Below are 24,308 nucleotides of genomic sequence, written 5' to 3'. Positions count from 1 at the left end.
TCACAGAACCAAAACAATGCCAACAAACTGGGGATGAAGTCTTCAGACACATAAGCCTGTAGGGAGTATTTCACATCCCCATATATCATGCTGGGGATAAAATAGCACACTCAATATCTAACACAAATGACCAAACTTATATTAATAAATTTATTTTAATAAGTAAATATAAATTTATTTTAATAAATCTACTTTTCAAATGCCTTTTATGACTGTTCTGTGTCCATGGCCCCCTTCCCATCCACTAGGATTTGTTTTCTCTCCTGTTTTGCATGCATCTATCTGTGTGTTAACTATATGGCTATCTGCTGGTCTCCCCGCCCACATGCATGGAAGTCTGCATTAAAGTCAACTGCAGAAAGTAAACACATTGTATTTTTCCTCCCCTATAAGGGATGAGAGAATCAGAAAAACAGGTTATCATGAATGGTTCTATTTGAATGTTTACAGTTGCTTTATGCACTTATTTATAAATGAGTGTGTGGTAGGGTGACAGTTTGCAGAAGTCGGTTCTCTTCTTCCAGCGTGTGTGTTCTGGCGATGAATCCCAGGTCGTCGTGCTTGACAGCAAGTCCCTCTACTCTTTAAGACATTTTGCCAAACCCTAACTGGAAAGTTTTTAAAGAAGCCTTTTAGCTGAGTAACAGAAATGCATCATTATAAATCAAGCAATAATAACGGTGCATTTATATTTGTGAATCACAAACTGAAAAGGAGGACAAACCTGATTCAGGAACAGCTATGTTGAGTATCAATAACCACGCTCCACGTGGATTTTGGATTTACTGTCTGCTCCCAACATTACCCTTTCCCAAGCTGCCTAAAATGTTGTGTTCCTTTGCCAACGGTACAATGTTCACCTCTGCCAGTAGATGGCGCAGGAAAGACATCCAAAGGGAGGGGCTCCACCTTCCTCGCTGGCCAAAAGGCTACTAAGCAGGAGTATAGCTTCACAACACAGGCTTTCACACCCGCGCGCGCACGCGCGCACAAACACAGACCTCTGGGATGAGAAGGTTATTTTTAATGCCACTGGAATGTCAGCATTAGGAGATAGGAACACTCCTCTACAGAGCATATTTTACAACTGGGACATTCCCCAAGTGGTGCCAACACAGCTTGTCAGAACAGAGAGACAGAGAGGGACTATTCAGAAATGACGCCCGCCCGGCTTTAAATCCAGCATGCGCCCATCAGCAGATGAGCACAAGGGACTCGCTAGCCCCTGGTCCACTGCTGCCACCCACTCCTTAAAAAAAAAAAAAAATGTGATTTTTTTTTTTTTGGCTAAGGAGGAATTCATGCATTAGAGTAAAAAAAATGAACTTTGGTTCTGTGACATTTCATAGAGTGTTTGGGCTGTGTAGCCTAGTAGCAGAAGCTAATGACTGGGGAAAACCTTAAAGGTGGTGACTATTTAGGGTCCCTTGCTCTTATCATGAGAAGCTGCCAGTGTCTGGCTAACCACTGCAGACACCATGCCTTCCTTGCCATGACAGACTGCATCCCTTCAAACTGTGAGCCAAAATAAATGTCTCCTCCCTTAGCATGGTTTTGTCAGAATATAAGAATTGCAACAGTGCAGAGTTACGTATGGTTCAACTCCTCCCCCTCCTAACCCCACACGCACGGTTATCACCCTCTGATCTGTACGTATTTCAGCATATGTACACATTAAGTGACCTGGTTTGTCGAGCATGTCAGAAAGGCTGGTGATCTGCTTGACCTGAGAAGCCTTCGGTTCGGTCCGGTTCGGTTCTCACCTCCACCATTCCTCCCCCAAGCTTCAAAGCTAAACATCGTAATTGGTTCCTGCTTTAGGCCTTTAAAAAGGAGAGGGGTGAGGAGCAACATTTCAAAGCCAGGCAGGGCTGTATATCAAGCCCTGTCCAAAAGCAGCAGTATCAGTTGTCTACCTAACTTCTATTGAGAAATGTTCTATAAGATTTCACAGAGGTTTCCCTCACTCTTACCAGCTTATACACCTTTCCATATTCTTCCACCCCATCCCATATCATCAAACACATTTGTCCCGAATTGCGATGCAGTTGGCACATCTCCAGGGTTCTGTTATTACAAAATATGTTTTGCAATAATCTTGAGTACGATAACTGTTCTATTATCTGAAGGAATTGTGGGCTTTTTTTTTTTTAGGCTAAGGAGGGATTCATGCATTAGAGTAAAAAATGAACTTTGCTAAATATTGCCAAATTTTCTTGTTGGAAGTGCTGCAGCATTTTGTGTTATGAAAATCACCATTTTAGCATGGTACTGGAACAAAAGCAGAGAGGTAGACCAATAAGCTAGAAAACCTATAAATAAGCCCACTTAGCTGCAGACTCCTGCGCCTACACAATGGGCCCAGAACATGTTGGAGAAAAGAGAGTCCCTCTAACAGACAGTGGTGGGTAAGCTGGACAGCCAGATGCATAATATTGAAATTAGATTCCTATCTCTTTCCCTGTATGGAAATAATTCAATAGATTAGAAACCTTTAAGACCTTGAAACCACTAGAGGAACATATATGGGAAGCATTCCATACATAGTGATTTTTAAAATAGGACTTCAATTCACTCAAGAATTAATTTCAAATATTAGCAAATGAGGTCACATGAAATAAAACAGCTTCTATGGAACAATCACCGTAATGCTGAGCCCAAGAATGGGGGACATAAATCTTTGCGAGATATTTAGATCACACGGAATTAGTATTCAGAATGTATATTTTTTAAACTGGAAAAAATAAAGCACCCACACACAAACAGCCAAATCAATAAATGAACAAAGTAATAGAACAGGCGATTCTCAGAACAAGCCAAAATGCCCAGCAAGTAATCCCTAAATAAAAGGTCAACACTTTAGCCATCAGGAAAATGAAAACTAAAATTACATCAAGATTCCACTGGGCCAGTGAAATGGCTGAGCGGCTAAAGTGCCACACAAACATAGGGAACTTAGTTTGCCTTCATATAACCCATGTGATGTGCACATCTGTCATTCCAGCATTACTAAGGCAAGATGTGAGGCAAAGACAGAGTCGCAGGAGCTCTCAGGCAGCTGGCCTGGCTCACACATTAGTGGTCAAGAGTAGTGGCTCGAGGTGAGGACTGACACTCAAGGTTGTGCGCTTTGGGTTCCAGTCTGGGAGGTTATCACCAACATCAACTGGGCTGGAGAAATGGCTCCGAAGTTAAGAGAGTATGCTGCTCTTTCAGTGGACCAAAGTTCAGTTTCCAAGACTGGCAGCTCACAACCCCTTGTAATGGCAGCTGCAGGGACTCTGATGCCCTCTGGGGATGCTGAACTCGTGCAAACACCCCCCCAACATACACACATATCCATCGAATTAAAAAAGAAGGTGTTTTTAATGAGATAACAATGACAGCAGATGCAAGTGAGGGGGTGGGAAAGGAGCCTTTCACGCCGTTGGTGGGAACCTAAACTGCTCAAGCAGCTACTCCACATACTAACAAGTTATGAAATTAAAACCCTACACCTATGACAAGTTCAAAGAAAACCTCTGTTTTCCCACACTCTAAAGGAAGAAAGTGTGATGCTTTTGGACGTTTGCTAATCTGTAATGCACATGCGGTATATGTTTCCAGAAGTAGAGAATGTCTGTAATGACTGATAACAGATTAAGTGCACACATGTAAATGTTTGGGTGTGAAGATACACATATGTGCACGTGAACATAAACTCCAGAGACCACTCTGGCTGTCACATTCTTCACAGTTTTCAGGCATCTTTGTGTGTGTGTGTGTGTGTGTGTGTGTGTGTGTGTGTGTGTGTGTGTGTCTGTTTTGCTTGTTTGTTTGGTTTGCTGGTTGGTTTTCTTTTATTTTGTTAAGACAGGCTTTCTCTCTGTGTAGCCTTCTTTGGCTGTACTGGAACTCACTCTGTAGGCTAGGCTATCCTCAAACTCACAGAGATCTGCCTCTGCCTCTGCCTCTGCCTCTGCCTCTGCCTCTGCCTCTGCCTCTGCCTCTGCCTCTGCCTCTGCCTCTGCCTCTGCCTCTGCCTCTGCCTCTGCCTCTGCCTCTGCCTCTGCCTCTGCCTCTGCCTCTGCCTCTGCCTCTGCCTCTGCCTCTGCCTCTGCCTCTGCCTCTGCCTCTGCCTCTGCCTCTCCCCATTTCCCTCTCCTAGGATCAAAGGCAAGAACCACCACTGCCTGACTTAAATAGAGTCTTTTACTGGCTGGAAATTTGCCAAGTAGGCAAGGCTAGCCAGCCAGGGAGCCCCAGGGAGCCATCAGCCTCTGTCTTCGCCCCCCCCCCCCGACAATAATAGCTGAAAGTTTTTTTAAAGTGGAAATCATTCAGTCTGGGATGGACATGCTCAGATCTTTGGAGCATTCCTGAAATGCTTATTGGAGTCCTGACACTGTCACCCTGTCACTAAGGTCCTGTGGCCAGTGGATGTCACTCTAGGACTACTTTCTCGGCTACAGTCCTCTAGGTTGGCTTGTTTTAGGATAACCGTTGTCTTTGAAAACCCACACATTCAACAAGGGATGGGTGGCAGAGGGGAAAATATGTAATCCTATTTTAGTTTTAAAGTCTTTAAATAAAATGCACATGCTCAGTAGAAGAACAAGGCAGGACCTCCCAAGGGTTGAGCGTATCTTGAGATGCTCAGGGCTCCCATGCTTCAGGAGGGAGCCTGGTTGAGCATGGCCTCACCAAGGGTGTGGTAGCCTTGCCTTAATAACTCAAATTATCTAAATCAAGAGCAAATTCTGTGGTGGGGTGACTAAAACCATAATCATGTGATTTCAACATCTGTAATACTAACAGCTTGGCATTTCTGTCTTTGGATGAAAGATCCATATAAGCACAGAGAGAGATCTCTCTGCTGTCTTTACCTCCGCGAACCACTCTCCACCATCTTAGAGAATGTCAGTGCTATTACAGGGGCTTGCAGTCCTTCTCCTAACAGAACCTTACAACAACAAACAACAAACAAACAAAACTGGTCTTTGACCAGATTTCTAAAGCACTATTGATTAAAGGAGAAAGGTGGCCATGGGACTTGCAGAATGGATCAGGGAGAGAGGGCACTTGCCACCAAATCTGAGTTCCATCCCCAGAAGAAAACCAACTCCCACAAATTGCATGATTTCCCCTCCCACCAGAACACAGCCATAGCTGTCCTGGAACTCACCTTATAGACTAAGCTGGCCTCAAACTCGCCGAGATCTGCCTGCCTTTGCCTCCTTAGTGCTGTTAAGAACAAACCTCCCTACCCAGCCTGAGTCGGTTACTGTGTATAGGAAGAGAATCTGAGCTTAATATTGTGGCACTGTATGTTCAGTTTACCCAGAACAATTTGTTGAAAAGTCTGCTTTCTCCCATTGGTGTTGTTGAGGTGCACTTGTCAAAATTCAGTAAACTACAAATAGCACGGTTTATTTCTTGTCTGTCAATCTCATTAATAGGCATTTCTACTATTTTAACAATCTTACACTGTTTTGTAATAAACTTTTGAGAACACTTTTGTGATTCCTCCAAAGTGTTTTATTTTTGATGTTTGTTTTTATTTACTCAAGAGTACCCAGCTATCACAGGTCCTTTCAATTGTCATGTGAATTTTATGATCAAATTGTTAATTTTTGTTCTCTGGAATTTTGGATAATAACTGACTTGTCTGTCATTTGGGGGGTAATGTCATCTTAACAACATTCAGTCTTCTGATCTCTGTGCATATAATACATTTTCTTTTATTAAATTAAAATTTTAAAAATATTTTGATATTAATTATACAATTGTTAGACTGTTATCTAATTTTATTTCCAAATATTCTAGCCTTGCATTCAATTTACGAACCAACTTATTTTTTAAATCTAATTTCCTGATTGTTCCTTACTAGTATGTAAAAATTAACTTTTTAAACAAAAAGTTGATATTGTATATATTCCAAGTTACAGAACTCATTTGTGTGTCCTAATATTTTTTTAGTGAATTTCTTAGAATTTTCTATACACAACATCATACAATATGAAAATAACTGCTTTCTCCTATTTTGATTTTGAGATGCATTTGTCTTACGTTATTTATGAGTGTTTTTTCCCAGTGTATATACATGCACCATGTGTGTGGGCAGTGCCCTTAGAGGCAGCAGATCCCTGTAACTAGAGTTAGAAGCGTGTGAGACACCATGTGAGAGCTGGAAACTGACCCCTTTCCTGTGGGAGAGCAGAGGTGCTCTTTGCCAATGAGCTAGCTCTCTAGCTCTGCTTTCTCTTTTTATCTGAATACCTTTCTTCTTTTGTCACGCCTAACTTCTGGAACCCCCCCCTGCCCCCCCCCATGCAGAACTGCATAAAAGGGACAGCAGCATCTCATGTCACCATCCCACATGACGTTGGCCATGGGGTTTCTGTGATATATGTCTTTTATTGTACTAAGAACTTTTTTTTTCTTTTCCTAGTTATTTGGTAATATTTTTATTTTGAGGGGAAGTTTTGTTGTCGATAGAAGTGATCATTTTATTTTCCCATTATTTTATTATTACAGCATAGTGTGCTACTTGAATTCATAGACTGAGCTAATCCCACACTTCTGAGACAAGTCCTACCTGTACACAATGTATAATTATTTCTCTGCATTTCTGGGTTTGGCTCGCCAGTGATCTGTTAGCTTTCCCTTCTTTGTTCATGAGAGATACCGGTCCGCAGTCTTCTTTTTTGCCAAGTCTTTGTGTAACTTTGCTATGAGGCAAATACTGGTGTTCGAGAATGAATATATTCTGTATTTGAGAATGGAAGTCTTTGTGTGATGTTTAATAACACATTCCTAAAACATGTATTTATTTAGTTTTGAAATATATTCTGGAACCTATGTAACTAATCCCTATTGTAACGGTGAAGCTCACAGAGAATTTTGAAAGTGAAATTTTAAGCTAAATAAACAATATTTTATACATCTTGTTGGTGTTGGAGAGATGGTTCAGCAGTTAAGAGCACTTACTACTCTTTCAGATGACCCAGGTTCAATTCCTGGCACCCACATGGCAGCTTACAACTGTCTATAACTCTGAGATCTGACCCCTCACAAAGACATACATGCAAGCAAACACCAATGCACATAAACTAAATTATTAAAAAAAAAAGATTAAATATCTTGTCGTTATCAATGTCTCATAGCCACAGTAAGTGCAGGGGAGTTTTGGTGTTAGGATTGTGTTTAGACACACACACACACACACACACACACACACACACACACGCCTAGCTGCTCTTTTTGTTCACTTAGCGCTGTCACATAATTCAGCTGATGATATCCTGAATCTAACTTAGGCAGAGAGAAGAGCAAAGTGACAGGGTGAATGGCTGTGTGAGAAAGCTTTACACCACAGGCCTGGGGTGCTATCCTGGGTGCTGGTCCTTGGATGGCATCTGTGGATACAACTTTCCGGAGAGGTTCCACTGCTGACTGGTGAACTGGATCTGATGTGGCTACACTCTCTGTGAAGTATGAGTTTATACCGAACACGCCTTTTCCTTCCGTTAGTCTGGGATCAGGCATATGCAAGACAGGGGTTGCTATGTGACAGTCTCCAGTGAAGACCATGATCAGGGGTTTTCAATGAGTTTGGTTGGAAGCATTTTGCACACATCTTGCAAGTTGCTGTTGTGGGAGTTGGGGGTGTCCTGTATCATTCACCAAAAAGAACTCGTGGGGATACTGCCCACTTCCCTCCAGAAGCCAGCCTGTGTTCCTATCTCTGTAACCCACTACAATCCTAGAATAATTTATGCTGGGCCCCATGGGGCCCCCTGAAGACACTCTGGGATGGCCTTAGGGACCTGTGACACCACCCGCCAGCCCTCCCCAGAAATATATGCCAAACTTCAGACCTTCCTCCCCTGAGGTTTTCTGAAAGAAATTCTCTTTGTCAACTTTCATTTTAGTGAATAGAAAAACATTAATCTCACATGCAATATATCAAGAACTGTAGCAAGAAAATCGTTCCCATACAACAAAAGATCACTAAAAGGTATTTGCCACGCAGGTTCATTTTCTCCGTCAATTTTGGACTTACTGTGTATGTACGGATGACGTCAGTAAGTGGTTTTAATGTGAAGTGTATAGATTTTTTTTCAAATGCAAAATGAGAACGATCTTTTTCTAAACTTTTGTTCAATATTTGACTAAAGTACCTCTTAAATTACTGTTAGGACGATAGGTGTCCTTTAAGCACCCTGTCTACTAACTCTCAGCTGGACTAGCTATGCTTGTGAAAACGTACTGTAATGTTGCTTAAAAATAAGCCCTTCTTATTCAACAGAATGGACTCATGGTTGTAAGTAGCATTCTCTGGTTATGAAGCCACCTTGATTTCAGGTGCTCTGGGTTGGGTGGAAGTAATTTTAAGTTAGTTCGATTATTCAGCCCTGACTGTGACCACGATACCGAAACAGGTTATGAGACAAGCCACACAAAACTTAACAGACCTCCGGGGAATTATACTGAGTTTAAAATAATAAGGAGGCCAAGCTCAAAGGCTGCAACCTATATGATTCCACTTATATATCACTCTGCAAAGAACAAAATTCAAGACATGGAAAACAGATTAGTGGTTAGCTAGGCTTGAAGATTTGGGGATCAAGGGTGGAGGTAAAAGGAATAAACAGAATATTATTATTAATGGAGGCTTTACAGAGATGAAATCATATATGTGTATGTGTGTGTATATATATCACTTTTTACATATTTATCATTATACATTTGATTTTTTTTTCATTTCCAACCACATACAGTTTTCACCTTGGCTGTGACCTTGCTGCATGGGAAGCACAGTATCTTTAATACATGAGTTAAACCTAAGATGGTGCTCAAATGAACTACAGGTAACTGTTTATGTCAATAATAAATACAGTAGATTACTTTTTAAACCCATACTTTGGACTTTTTATTACAGATGCAATTGCTGACTTCCCATACATCAATGTGCTTAAAGTGCCATATGATGTCAAATGTTTAGCCTAACAGCATAAAATTGAGCAGAAACTGTAAAAGGTATTTTATGGATGCCATAAAAACCCAGGGCTGGAGGTCCTGTCTTCTGCATTACTCTGATCCATCAAGTCCACTGGAAATTCTCGATAGCCAATGCACTTGAGAATCAAAATTGGCCTTCAGGATTTTACTGACTTAACTGTGACCTCCAAGACTATATCCTACCAGATGTGCACAGACGGAGGCTAGGCTCGTGCCGGATCCCACAGGGTCAAAACATTAAGTCTTGTATAGTCTTCCTCTGTACCTATGTCTCCCCAAACCCAGTTAGTTCTCCTTTACTGAGTACACTCCCTGTCTCCAGTGCTGCTCTGCGGTTCTGCAGGACAGGAGAGGTTAGGTGAGGGAGCCCTGTGAGGGCTCTACGGGAGACAGAGGGGCAGAAGGCCAAAAACCAAACATGACAGCTGAATTCCTGGTGACTCTGTGAACACTGGTGCTTCTTCCTAAGATGAAGAACAGAAAAGAGCCAGGGACAGCAGACAGCAAGAAAGGACAGCTCCCTTTGTTTAGAAATTTGCATGCATGGCATCCAAGTGCAGCATTCAGAAGCAATCGGTTCTATAAATTCAAGCTCAAGAAGAGAAGACAAAACGGAGTTAACACACAGACTTCCTCCACTGGCCACAATACTCCGCGAAACATTATTTTCTTGCTGGCTGAAGCATCTTTCTATGAAGAATTTAAAAACACATTCATTTCCAAAATTCCGTAGCATTTATGACACGTGACCTAATTCTGGGTAATGGCTCCATAGAAAACCTAAAAAGTTTTAAAAATGCTTTTTTTCCCCTCTTAATCAAAGGAACTTCTCTGAAAAGGAACTACTCTTTTTTGCTGGCTTTAAATACAATTGGGTCTCGTGGTTGGCAGCCATCTTGCAATGATGAGAATTGAAGATGTTGGATAAATTAGATACATTGAGAATGGCAGAGCTGACAGGTGATAAAACCTGGATCATAAACATTGTTGCTGAATACTTCCTGCTTAGAGAAACTCTGGGTGTGGACTCTTGGAATGTAGCATTACGTAAACCACTTTAAGTTGGATTTCCTCTTAAGAGTAGTTGAAAACATCATAGCTAGTATATCAACAAAGAAGTGAGTGGGGCCGAACAAGTCTGGGATGCACAGGGGACGAGGGCTGAATCCCCAGCACTGAAGAAAACAGATGTGGGAAGACGTAATCATTTTACACCTGATCTTAGCCAAAAGGCAGAGAAGCGATGACGTAATTATTTTTTAAAGATTCATTTCTAGCTTCAAGTACATGTGCATGTGTATGTGTGTGCATGTGCATGTGTATGTGTGCACACACACACGGAGGGGTGCCAGTGGACAAGGGTGTCGGAGCCTGGGAATTTGAGCCGTCTGACAAGGGTACTGGAAACCAAACTCCTCTGCAAGCACAGTATACATCCCTAACCACCGAGCCACCCTTCGGGCCTGAGGAACTATATTTTAATTAAGGAAAAAGTTACTTATATTGTGCTTATGCTCACCAACTCTTGAAATAACCTGGTGAATTTAAACTTATTAGGGAACTTTCCTTTCAAAGGATTGACTGGGAATTGAAAGAAAGTGCCATGGTCTTTGAAACTCAAACGGAGACACAGGATGTAGCTCGCAGGAGTGTGGAGAGCCAAAGTGATCATTCTGAGAAACCAAAGGGCGAGAGAGTCGGCCTCAGAATACCTGGAAGTGGTGTTCCAGAGGCAATGGGCAGGCTGGGAGCCACGGAATGAGAATGGAAACCTAGTACTGTAAACTCGGTCAGAAGTCGATGGCTTGGGAGGTCATAGGCCTAGAGCAGAGGCTGCAGCTGTCGCTTTTCTAAACCGCCATGCTGTCGAGTAGCCTTATAAATATCTGTGTCTATAAACTCGGGCTGTTCTCAACTGTGGTCAGAGAAGCCTCTTCTCGCTACAGCAGTGGTCAGTGTGAGATGCCAAACTGGCCAGGGTGCCAAGAGCAAGTGACTAGGTGACTGGATGCTCAACTCTCAGCGGGGCATCTCTCTCAACCCTGTGTCCCCGCCAACACCACCAGGGCTCGAGGAATGTTCATGAAGAGGAAAGACAGTAAGGGCTGGACAACGAGGAGGGCTGTTTGTGGAACGCAAACTTCTGGACCTGGCTGGCTGTCACACGCATAACTCACTCCAGCTCTGCTGACCTATACACGATCAAGCCGGCCAAAATTCCAGCGTGCGTGGGGTAGAGGATCTCCAAAATCCATCCCTCATTAAAGAGCTATTAGCAGTTGATAGTTGTGGGGAGGGGCAAACCTTTTTATGTTTATGTTTATTTTTATTGTGTGTCCACTAGTAGATCTCTCGCGCTTCAGAGGGTGGCCTTACTCCCACATCCATGTAGGCAACACTAATTGGACTTGTGTTTAAAGAAAGGAAAAAGAGGACATGAAGTTGAGAGGCGGTCATATAGGGAAGAAAGTGGGGGGAGGGGGAGGAAATAGTGACGGCTATGGTATTTCCTTGTATAAATGCATGAAATTCTCAAGAATAAAAAAGAAGCTCCCCCCCCCTTTTTTTCCTTAGAATAAACATTTTGCTACTTACCACTCAGGCACCCTCACCAGACAGAACAGTGAAGACCCCAGGATTGAGTGAAAAGGTTCATAAATATGGATAGGATTTTTATAAATACTGCTTTCCTTCCAGCAAGACCATCACTCAGTTCCACGGTGTCACTGGCAATTTGTGCCTTAACAGCTGCTGACTCTGGAGGCTCTTTTAGCACGCCAGTCATGTACGCTGCGAGCCTGCGCCCGCTCCCTAACGCACACTACCCTCTGCGCTTTACCCTGCAGCACACCCCTTCTCCGGGGACAGGAAATGACTCGTTACACTCACCGGGCTTTCACCTTCCATGACAAGTTCTGGCCTTCCCCTGGCACCACAGTCTGTACAGCCTAATTGGTAGCCCAAGAAGAAATCACCCCTGGGTGAGATTTCTTCATTTGCAATTCATTTGCAATTTCACTTCCTCATTATGGCCAAGGAGGCTTGGTGAGGCTGAGGGACGCTGGCATGTAGCGGGATGTTAGCTTACAGTCAGTCACGTGCTAGTTGTGAAATGTATATCTGCTTATTCTTCTTTTCTTAAAACTCTATAAAGGGAGCAAAGTTCGTTGGGTAAGGAAAGGTGTCACTCTAAAACTAATGCAAAAAAAAAAATCCAGATATTTAAATTTTTTTCTATTGAGTTAAAGAGTCAACAAACAGCACTTTGTGAGTCTATAGTGTGTGTGTGTGTGTGTGTGTGTGTGTGTGTGTGTATGGGGGTGCAGTATGCATGTATGCATCATCTGTGTTCACATGCACATGAAGACTAGTTGTTCCTCATATGCTGTCCTCTTTTATTTTATTTTATTTATTGAAAATGAAGTTATTTTCATGCAATATACTCTGATTACAGTTCCCCTCCCACATCTCCCAGATCTCCCCACCCCCACCCGGCACTTCAAACTCAACACCTTGTTTCTTTCTCTCTTAAGAAAACAAAGAGGTGAATAAAAATAATGGACCAGAATAGAATAAAATTAACAAACAAAAGAAGAAAAAAATAAAGAACATGAAAAAATGCACACACCGACACACACAGCGAGACACCATAAAAATACAAATTCAGAAACCATAATATACGAGCAAAGACCAGTAAGGTTTTTAAAAAAAAGACTAATCAAAGCAATATGAGACAAAAATAAAAATCTATGAAACACCATTGAGTGCCTTTGGTTATAGCTGTTTACTGCAGGGCATGTGACCAGCCCTGACGTGTGGTTTGTATACGCAGTGAGTCTCCATTGGAGAAACTGATTTCCCTTTGGAGCAGTTGTTAATTGGAGACAGCATCTTGGATAGGGATGTGAGTCTACGTCTTCCTCTCAGTGCTGGGACCTGGCTTAGAGCTGTGCAGGCTCTGTGCACACTGCCAAAGTCTCTGTGAGTGCATACCTCTGTCAGACCTATGTGTCTAGACGGCCTTGTTTCCTTGGTGTCCTCCGTCCCCTCTGGCTCTTGCTCTTTCCACCTCTTCTTCCCTGAGCTCCAGGGGGGTGGGGGTGTCATGGAGACACGCCATTTAAGACTGAGTGTCCCAAGGCTTCTTACTCTTGCACATGGTCCAGTTGTATTTGTCTCCATCCACTATAGAAGGAAGCTTCCCTGGAGATGGCTGAGGGAGGCGTCGATCCATGCGTGCAGCTGAATGTTGTTAAGAGTCACTTTAGTGCTGTGTTCCCTTGGCAGAACAAAAGTATTTGTTTTTTCTCCTAAGTCCATGGCCTGTCCAGTCTCATACTCTTGGCCACCAGACAGTGTCAGCATAGGGTCCATCTCATGGAGTGGGCCTTAAATAGTGGTTGGTTTCTCCGTCAGCATCTGTGCCTCATTCCAGTTTAGCCTGAAGGTAGGTCACCATTGTAGGTGGCAGGGTGTGTAGCAGGGTTAGTGTTTACTGCTTTCCTCTAGTAGTGTGCAGAGTACTTCCCAGTACCGTGAACACTAGTCACTAGGAGTGAAGGATCTAGCTAAGCACCAGCTTCTCTGTATTCACTGAGGTATTTAGATATTGTCCTTAACATTAGAGCCTTAGCTGGGCGGTGGTGGCATGAGCCTTTAATCCCAGCACTTGGGAGGCAGAGGCAGTCGGATTTCTGAGTTCAAGGCCAGCCTGGTCTATAAAGTGAGTTCCAGGACAGCCAGGGATATACAGAGAAGCCCTGTCTCGAAAAAAAAAAAAAAAACAAAAACAAACAAAAAAAAAGCAAACAAACAAACAAACAACTTAACCTGATGTAACCCATTCCTAACACTGGAGGTTTCATTTGGTGGCGAGAGATGTCTAGTTGGGGTTTTGTCTCCCGTATTATTTGGCAACTCCATTTGTTTGGAGTAGAGATCCCGAAAACCACTCAGCAGGACCAAAGTTCACATTGAAAAAGTCTGTATTGAGCCAACCAGGGACTGCCTGGAGAGAAACACTTCTCCCAGAGCAGCCCCAAATGCATATTACAGGGAGATTTTTTGTTTTGGGTTTTTTTTTTTTAAGGCAAAGAACACCGAAAAATTACACCTTGGCTGGCATTTGCAGGGGGAAGCAAGCCAGCAGTTTAACAAGAGCCAAGAGCATGCAGTTAGCTGGGGTACTTCAACCCCAAGTTTCTAGAATAGGGTTGGGTACTTTTCCATGGGAATGTTCATGGTAGAGTGAGAAAGGGGAAGGGGTCAGTTTCGGTTTAAACCAAAGATGGTTCCAGCTGAGGCAAGATGGAGAAACCTTTGCCCCGTTACAGATTTGGATTTCGTTCATATATGTGTATATTTAAAGAAGTGTCGACCGTAGTAGGTTTCCATATAAGCCCTCAGAAACAGCTTCTAGTGTTGACTCTCCCTCCCAAACTTCCTCCCTTACCCCCGCCCCTTCTCCTCCATTTCCATTTAATACTACCATTCCAGTCTCCATTAGCCCCATTTTTCTCCAGCTCTACATTCTATTTCCTTTTCCTTGCGTAGTCCTTCCCTCCCACCTTGTTCCTTATTCTAATCTCTCTTGTATTCAGATAGTACCATGCCTTCAAAGAGTAAAAGCTAGCATCCACATATGAGAGAATGCATATCACATTTGGCTTTTTGGGTCTGGTTTGCCTCGGTCAGAATGATATTCTTCCTAGCTCCATCTATTTATCTGTAACTTTCATAATTCAACTTTTAACAGCTGGATAATATTCCATTGTGTAAATATACCACATGTTCCTGATTAATAATCATCTGTTGATGGATATCTAGGTTGTTTGTAAGTTCTGGCTATTATGAAAAGAACGGCAATAGACATGGTTGAGTAAGTGTCTCTGTAGTAGGACACTGAGTCCTTTGGCTATATGTTCAAGATACAACTTGATCTTGAGATAGATCCATTCTCAACTTCCCAAGGAACCACCACACTGATTTCCATCCTGGTTGTACAAGTTTGCAGTCCCACCTGCAATGGATGAGAGTTCTCCTTAACCCACATCCTCGACAGCCTGAACCGCCCTTGTTTATTTATTTTGTCTGAGTCATTCTGACTATCTACAAGCAAGCTAGACTGGCTTGCCAGTGAGCTTCAGAAATTGCCCTGTCTCCACCTCCCCAGCTCTGAATCACAAACACAACCCAACGCACTTGGCTTTTGAACTTTCCTCGTAATGTGATGAGCCAGGTACCTTGCAAAGCGTGTCTAAGATTAGAATGTGCCAATCTTGTGATCAGTGGCTTCACTAGTGTGTGGAGCAACCTAAGAGGAACAGTGAGCCTAGACATGTGATATCTTTTCTCTCTTGAATATCAGAAATGAAAGAGATTCAGCCATTGGATGACTTCTGCAGATCATATGGTTTAGCTTTGAAAGCTTCTGACTCCCAATCAGGTTCCACATCAGCCTGTATTACAGCATTAGTCCAGGATGCCCCACCTTTATGGCCAAAGACTGTCTTATATTAAATTATTTCTCCAAATACCTCAGGGAACAATAGGTCTCTCAAATGATTCACCCTTTCCCAGCGGCCAAAACTCCCCCCTTGTCTGAGTCCTGCAAGAAGTTCTGCCTCCCCTTTCTCCTTCTACCTCTCTGACTTCCTTTCAATGCCGTAGGCCTCTCCTAGGCAACATTTCTCAGATAAAGCACAGGTTCCACCTATGTTCCCAGAGAAGATAGATGGCAGAGCTTTCCCAGTACAGTCGCGGAGCAGCTTGGGGCAAGAATGGACAGCAGTGCCAGAGATTCCTGCCATACCCTCCCTTAGACTCGCTAGTTTCCTGCCAAAAGACTACACTTCCCAGTGTCCTTTGCAGCCAGAAGGGCGGGACTATGGAAGGAAGACACCTTTTTCTTAAAGAGGTGGAAAGAAGGAAAGAGAGAGGCCTGTCTGACCTTGGGTACACACCTAGCAAAAGGCATAAGGTCAGCCATATAGTTGGTTAAGCCTTGCATCCCACACCATGCCACAGTGGATGGCAAGAGAAATCTTGTATAAAGGGTGAGGACTTTATTGGGGGAAAGGGAGAGGAGGACCTAGAGATGCGGTAGAGGCAGAGGAGTGGACACGTAGACAGGCAGATAGATAGATTGATGGAAGCAGAGCCCTGAGGGCAGAAAAATGGGAAGAGGGGAGAGACCAGCTGAGAACACGTGGGAACCTGTGGGAATGAGGAGGGGAAGGAGAGGAGGGAAGAGAGGGAGAGAGAGCAAGCTGGAGCCCCGGGCAGTCCTTTTTCATGTAGCCCACACCTAGTGCATTTGGCAGCAACAGCAGATGATGTGAGCTGTTGCTAGATCCCTGAGCCTAGCGCAATCGCTTGTAAACTAACACTCTGTGCTAAATGTGTCCCCACATCTTCCACCCCTGCTTTAGGGCTTCTTGTTGACAGTCCTGATCTCTATCCCAGAGACACAGTGAAGAGGAGTAGAGGCCAGCTATGAGCACGTGGAGAGAGAAGAGGAGGGGGTTTCGGAGAGGGAAGAAGGGGCGAGAGGTAGGACACCTGGCTGTCTGAGGCAGAGCTTAGACAAAATGCTAATAGGTAGTACTGCTTACCACCTGGCTGCACCCATTCGAAAACAGAAAACAAAGCTAAACAAAACAAGATACATTTTTGTTTGTTTTTTATGGTCGTGTGTGGTGTGTACATAATTTGCATGTGTGAGGTACTAAGACCCCCATTTTGGTGTCTTGATCTCTCATGTGCCTCACAGGTGTGTTGGATATGTTTTCAGGTGCTCAGGCTTGCCCCACAGGGTCCTGAGAGGTATAGGAAGACTGTGTGTTAAAGTCCTGTACTGAACACAGATGGGCACTTGCTCTGGGTTTGATCCCCAGCGTCTCCTAAGTGGGGTGTGGTGGAATATGCCTATAATCCAACACTGGGAAAATAGAGGTAAAGGTATCTGAAAGCCAAAGTCATCCTTGGATACATAGTGACTCTGAGGCCTGCCTGGGATACATGGTATTCTGTGTCTCAATCTCTGGGTGGTTGGGTGGAGAGAGAGAAAGAGAGAGAGAGAGAGAGAGAGAGAGAGAGAGAGAGAGAGAGAGAGATATCAGAACAAAAACAGACAAACAAACAAAAAAAACCCATAGAAGACAAGCGCACTTTATATTGAAGGAACAAGAAAATGAGTGGGAAGAGAGCAGAGAATGCTAACACAGGACTCAGATGATGCAAGTAAGGAGCCACAGGCCCATGGGCCTCTTATGTGTTAAACAGTGAAACACTGGTGTGTTTCCTGACATGTTTGAACTGTGAAGAGAGAGTCAACGATCCTGGTGAAGCCTGAGAGCAGAGTTAGGGCTCTGTGTAAATTAAATCATGGCATTGATCTCTGACTCCAGTGAGAAAAAAGAAACTGTTAGATGACAAAGAGAATATCAGCTTTTGCTTCATGACTTAGCTAGGAAGAAATATACGGTAACCCCAAGGGTGTCAATTTGGAAGGTTTATTTAACAAACAAACAAAGGACAAACACTGGAAGAGGAGAGAGAACCAACGCATTAAATCTCACCTTTCAGAGGAGGACGCAAAGAGTCCATCCTAAATCTGAAGAATCAAGGTGTGTGTGTGTGTGTGTGTGTGTGTGTGTGTGTGTGTGTGTGTGTGCGCGCGCGCGCATGGAGTGGACAGAAGCCAGAGCTGTTGAAAATGGATTTTGTTTCTCTGAGGGCGATGGCAGGGAAGTGGTCATCTTTCAGCCCACAGGGAGTTTGGTTTGGTTTGGGTGTTGTTGTTGTTGTTGTTGTTAAACAACCCCACACACATCTGTGATCTTTTCCCTCAGATTCACCTACATCAGTCAAAGTCCTCCCTTGAGGATCACCATGTGGAAGCTCTGGGGATTTCACAACCAGCGCAGTGAACTCCAGATGAACTCGGATGATCCTTTTTTTTCCTAATCCAGCAGCCAGGAGACAGTGAAGGGGCACTGCTGTGGGCATGAGTACAAAGTTCTCTTCCACAGGCTGTTGTTACCACTCTGACGAACTGTGAGTACCTTCTCTGCTGACAGAGAACTCCCTACAAGCTGGAATAAGTAAAAACAGGAATGGCTGGACAACCACCTCACTATCCTTCCCACACTGTGAGGGCTTAGCTGATGGGAAACACCACACTCTCAGGCTCTGGCCATTCTTTCTGATTCTCTCTGAAGGGCTCTAACCTGAAGGGCTCTAGTAGGCCAGAGCATGGCAAACATGGTTCTGATAGGCCTTGGCCCCCCCCCATCCCCTCTGCCCTGCAAAACTGTTAGATTACATTCCTAAAGCTAGCCACCAGGGTCTATTCCTTTGTTTGACCACTTCCTCCTCTGAGGCCGACTGCTAAAGGTCTAGATCTCCAAGTATTGAAGTCAATACCCCTTTGAATCAATCAATTGAATCAAATACACCTTTTGGCTCACCTAATTAACATGCCCAATCAAAACAAACCATAGGGTCCTTACATAGGGTTTTTCTTTCTCCCGTTATAAACCACAACTGTCGTCTCTCTATCCAGAAGTAGTCTTTGTCCCTACAGGGCAAATATCCCTTTCCTACCCTGTCCCTCTTTTTTCTTCCTTGTCTTGTATCTCCTGTCTTTATCTCTTATTCTCTGCCCTTTGTCCCTCTGGGGCAAATAAATCTCCTTGGTGCTGAGAACTTGGTCTTGGTGCATCTTGTTCCAATTCAGGTCCTTTTGCCTATTATATAACATATTATAGATGAAGTAGGCATCCTAATGCTTAAAGGGCACACCTGCTTTCAAGAGCATGGCAACCCAATGGTACTTGTGAATGAAGTTAAGTTATGGCCACGCAGTCATGGAACAACTGAAGGCCTTGATCTTACTCCTGCAGTGGGGACTGGAAAAGGTGTGGATTTCCCACAAGTGGCTTCAGGAATCTGGCATCTCTCTCATGGATTATGTTCATGCCGAGGGTGGGGACATGGTGTTCTACCAAGGGACACTGTTGTTGACAGGCCAACAAAGCACGGATTTAGTTGGCATCCCGGAAGTTCTCTCCGGGTGGCTGTTCTCTCCTTCTCAGCATAAGGACACCAGGAGAAGTCCCTGCACTGTGCCTGTCTTGTCCTGTCCACTCCTTAGTGGCTGATGATATTTTCCCCCCCACTAAGATAATGCCTATACTCACCCTTCGTTTGTATAGCTCCATTTGGTGATTTCTAGCTTTGGAATGTTGTATATCCATCCCTGCCTAGTTCCCCCAGGTACCTCAACCATCAACCCACCACCACCACCCACTTCCCTGTCTCTAAGAATCTCCAAGACTCAGTACTGAGCTGAGTTCATGTCTGTCCAGCTCTTCGGGAGAAGTCTTGGCCCCAATGGGCACTTGTTCAGACTCTCACGTGTGGAGCCTTCACCTCACTCATTGCTTTGCTCTGGTACTTTGCTTTCATTCACATTCATGAGATGCCAGGAGCTACAATCAATGTTCTTATTATTCTATAAATACTTCTCTTTAGCAAGCATGACCCCAGCATCTGAACTCTGAAAAATAACTGCAAGAGCAGCACAATCTTTCCAAGGCTCTTAAACTTTAGAAAATGATTCCTTGGGAGTGTGGTTGTGTGTGTGTGTGTGTGTGTGTGTGTGTGTGTGTGTGTGTGTTGGCACTTGCACATGTATGTGCTAAAATGCATTTTTTTCTTTACTACATGCATTATAAACAGAGATCTTGGCATGCATCAGACACAACAGTAGACTCACCAGAAGCAACTTAAAATGAAGAAAAATTTTAAATTTTGCATCTGGTCATCAATATTCCAATCAGAGAGAGTTAGGAAGCTTTATGCTGAGTTCTGTTCTAAATGAGTGCATCCATCCGGTCAGCATATCTGCATTCCACATACGTTGCTTGCACCTGCCCTAAGAACTGATAGTGTAGTGTCTCTGAGTCTCAGGTCTGGGGGATCATGAAGCCTGCTCTTTCCAATGTCCTCCATGAGGTACCCAACAAGAGGGTGAGGCTCCAGCAGCCATTTTTCACAATTTTCCCATGCTTTGTGTATGATTTGATGTGTAGGCACTTTTTTTTTTTTGTGGTTTCAACTCACAGCAAAATGGTCTCCATAAGCCCTGCTCCAACCAGCCTCCACACTGAGGCAACTGATGTATAGCGTCCCTGCATTCAAGAAACATAATCCCGTGGAGAAGCTCGGAGTTACAGGGTTCCATGGAGACAATAAAGAGAGGCCAATGGTGCAGACTGCCACAAAATAACCCTTGAGAACTGAAGGCCCAGAGGAAGAGTGTGATGGTTTGAAGAAGCATGGCCTAAGCAGTGGCATTATTAGGAGGTGTGGCTTTGTTGAAGGAAGTGTGTCAGTGTGGGGGCGGGCATTGAGACCCTCCTTCCAGCTTCTTGGAGGACAGTCTGCTCCTGGCTTCCTTTGGATGATGTTGTGGAACTCTCAGCTCTTCCTGCTCCATGCCTGCCTGGATGATGCCAGACTCCCACCTTAATGATAACGGACTGAACCTCTGAAACTGTAAGCCAGTCACAATTAAATGTCCTTATTAGAGTTGTCTTGGGAGCTGAAGGGGTTTGAGCCCCATAGGAGGAACAACGATATGAACTAACCAGTACCCCCCAGAGCTCTCTGGGACTCAACCACAAACCAAAGGAAACATATGGTGGGACTCATGGCTCTAGCTGCATATGTAGCAGAGGCTAGCCTAGTCAGTCATCAATGGTAGGAGAGGCCTTTGGTCCTTTGAAGGTTCTATGCCCCAGTCTAGGGGAATGCCAGGGCCAGGAAGTGGGAGTGGGTGGGTTGGTGAGCAGGGGGAGGGGATGGGGGTTTTCTGAGGGGAAACCAGTCAAGGGGATAACATTTGAAATATAAATAAAGAAAATATCTAATAATAATAATAAAAAGAGTTGCCTTGGTCATAGTGTCTGTTCACAGCCATAAAACCCTAACTAAGACAAGGAGTCATTAAGCCACAGTGAGCAAGCAGAAAACAGCAGGTACCAAGGACCCTCAGGGACATAATTGGAGTAAAACGAAGAGAGAATGCAAAGGGAGAAAGAAGGTGCTGTTAATAATGTAAGACACAAAAAGTGAGGGCAGATCACCTTGGGTCAGTTAAGAGGCTTTGCATCATGAGAGGCAATGGAGTAATCTAAACATAGGAAGTAAGCAAAACAGATTGCAGTCTACGACCCCCCAAGATGTGTCAACTCAGGGATATGGCAATACAGAAGAGAAGCAGCAGCGGAAGGAGGCGTCCTTCAGGACACTGTGGGGGAAGGCCATGGCAGGTGACTGACGGGAAGCTCCAGTCAAGCCGAACACTTCCAGAAGGAACAGCCGGAGCACATGGGTGCTGTTCCTTGAGCAAGAGCTCCCAGAAGAGCATCGACAGAGAAAGCTGTGAAGACGACTGGACTGTAGTCTGATCCTGTTGTCTTCATGTTACCTGAGGAGACTAAGTTCTGTTAATGGTTATGGAAAACAAAACAAAACAAAACCCAACTGGCTATCCATTTCACTGTCATGGCCTCAAGCAGCTAATTGCTTAGCATTTTCATCTCATCCATTTTCACTCTGAGCATGGGTTTCACCTCTTCCAGAACCATCAGCTTAGAGATGAAAGACCACTTAGATCAAAGCATTGAATAATAGGTGACCCACTGGGAAAGCGAGCAGGTGACCTGGGGACAGACCACTCACATGACCTGAAGAACAGACCAGCAGGAGGAGCTTGGTGTCATGTCCTGACCTTATAGGTCCACAGTTCATGTTTGTTCTTTTCAACATAGATATCTAAAACCTTCCTAAGAAGACAGGGAGTTTGCACCTTTGCTTATTTTTTTTCTATGAATTTGAGACCTCGGTGCCTACCGGACGCATGGGTTCTGTGCCCAATGGCCTTGGCAGGAAGGCAGCTCAGGAATTTAGCATGAATCCTGTTGATCTTTCCATCTGTGCTCAGAACCTTTCTCCAGTTACTCTGGTTTTGTTTGGTTTGCCACTGAGAGTCCGTGTTTTTGTTTGTGACTCTACATTTATGTTTTGCCCAGATCGAATTTAGTTTCATCTCCATTCCAAAAAGAGAGACTTGTTCATTTTTTTTCTTCCATTTCCTGACCCCTCTGTTTCCAAAGCTCCCAATAAAAGCAGAAATAGTCTCGGACCACAGCCTTCAAGATACATTTGCTGGTTTCTGCTCAAGGAGGTCTCCATAAGCTCCAAGATGGTGGAAAGAGTAAAAGAGATGTCTTCTGATGTGACACACATCTCCCTTTAATTAGCAGCAAAGTGCTTGTTAATAAAATTTGTCTCAGTGAAAGATGCTTGATGCTGAATCCAACACATAGTCAACATAGTTTCTTTAAATTTAAAAACAAGTTCCTAGAGTGAGCTTTAAAAATATAGAAGGTTGGTACCATACTAATAGAGAATAAAAAGTAACCTTACAAGAATAATAACTTATCCATTCCATGAGATAAAATAACTGCATTTTCCACTATTAAAATATTAAAGACAGATATAAATTTTCTTCGAAGTCTCCAGAAAATTCATAATTAATCCCTAAAGTTATAAGAAGCCCTGGAGGTCAAAGAGAGAGACATAGGAATGGATTTCATAATCCATGAAGCACTAAGATTTTTGGAGATGTGATCTTAGGTCAGACTCCTTTGGACTATAGGATTTTTCTCAAGCAAAGCAGAATTAGAGTTGCCAAAATCTCAAACAAGCCCCTTCCAAAAAAGTGCTTGGGTTATAGCAGGACATGGGTCTGTGTGGTTTTGTAAGGCTCATTTCTATATGTCAGTAACAATATTTAGCACTCCTGTGGAGCTTGCAACACCTTAGAAGACCCTCAAAACCTTTCTGCAAACCTGAAAGTTGCTGAGGAGGGTAATGTCTCCAAATGTCCCATAGCTTGATGCCACCTACGTTGGTGAGCACAGAGAGGAAGGGGCCCCTTCCCCCAGCTGAGTGTCCTAAGTGTCATATTCTCACTGAGCCTCAAGCAGCCTCTGCCTTTGGGGGCATGTTCACTGCAGGGCAGCCCATGTGATGCCCTCAAGACATGTGTTGATCTCAGCCCACGTCACATCCCAACAGGATCTTCTGAGCTTCGTGTCTGTCCCGCCATTCATTCTGTTCTATCAGCGTGCCTTAGCTTAGGTCACTTACACATAACAGGCACTTACTACACACAGCTGTTAATGCTAGAAAGCCCAGGACAGAGTGCCAGAAGCTCTGCTGCCTGGTGAAGGTTTCCTTCTAGATGGAAGCATCTTCGTTAATCTCATATAGGCAAATAAGCTCCCCTAGGTCTCTTTTGTAAGGCCACTCATTGCTTTCATGAAAGTCCCACCCTAATCACCCAACTCTATGGAGCAGAGGAAAATGGGATGTGGTTGACATACATTCAGCCTGCAGTCATATGTGACTCCTACTCATTCAATTTATTGAGCTCTTCCATGTCCTGTCCCTCCTACATGAGCCTTCTATGAGTTCCTCAAGTACTCCATATGGTCACTCTCTGACCATGAAGCCAGGCTGCCCCTCTACCTGCAACATTCTCCCTTCCCCACACCCTTTACCTAATCTCATAAGCACACGTCACTTCTCTTCAAAAGAACCCTTGCCCTAGATTAGTATGCCTTTCCTTCAGGAATTTATCATAACATTCAATTATATATGATTATTTGTTAATATCATTACAAACACTAAGCTTTGATTTCTACCATATCTATTTTGATTACTGTCTTATTTCCTACTGCCTGGCCCAAGTATATCAGAATCTCTTAGTAAATGCTTGATGTGTGGATAAATGTTTCTGTTGCAAACCATCCTTTATAGAGTATCCGAGTTTACTTTCAACCACTCCAGCACAGGATAGAATCATATAAATCTCTATCCTAAATACAGCTGGAGTTTTCTCTTGAATTATGTTATCTAGAATTTATTAATTGATGTTGATTATCTTAACCCATGGAGAGTTCCATACATCATTAAAGTGTTATCTCATCTATATAGTTTGTGTGTCAGCTAAATGTTGAATGATCCAGTTAGTGTGACTGAGCTTCCTCAAGTTTTCCTGTTAGAGCCTTGATCCCTGCCTTTAGTCAGAGAATGAAACATCCACCACCATCTAGATGAGAGTCAAGGACAAAGGTGAAGCTTGTTTGAGTTGTGTGCTAGACAGTTTTATGTCAACTTGACCCAAGATAGAGTCATTGGAGAGGATGAGGCCTCAATTGAAAAAATGA

At 43.6% G+C, this 24,308-nt stretch overlaps 1 long non-coding RNA gene across 2 annotated transcripts in view; it reads left to right on the top strand.

Moving 5' to 3' along the window:
* The first annotated feature begins 15,925 nt into the window (after positions 1-15,925).
* Gm35299 overlaps positions 15,926-24,308 on the top strand; it is a 30,772-nt gene continuing 22,389 nt past the window's right edge. Inside the window, exons 1-3 of one of the 2 annotated variants that reach the window (XR_867353.2) lie at positions 15,926-15,982; positions 17,856-18,060; positions 20,133-20,505. This is a non-coding gene — a long non-coding RNA (predicted gene, 35299). Of the gene's footprint in view, positions 15,983-17,855; positions 18,061-20,132; positions 20,506-24,308 lie in introns of those variants that run through there. The other variant, XR_001783860.1, reaches the window with a different exon arrangement.

This window comes from Mus musculus, chromosome 3 (genome assembly GCF_000001635.26).
Source record: "Mus musculus strain C57BL/6J chromosome 3, GRCm38.p6 C57BL/6J".
NCBI classification, from domain to species: Eukaryota; Metazoa; Chordata; class Mammalia; order Rodentia; family Muridae; genus Mus; species Mus musculus.
This window is presented reverse-complemented; position numbering and strand designations above follow the sequence as displayed.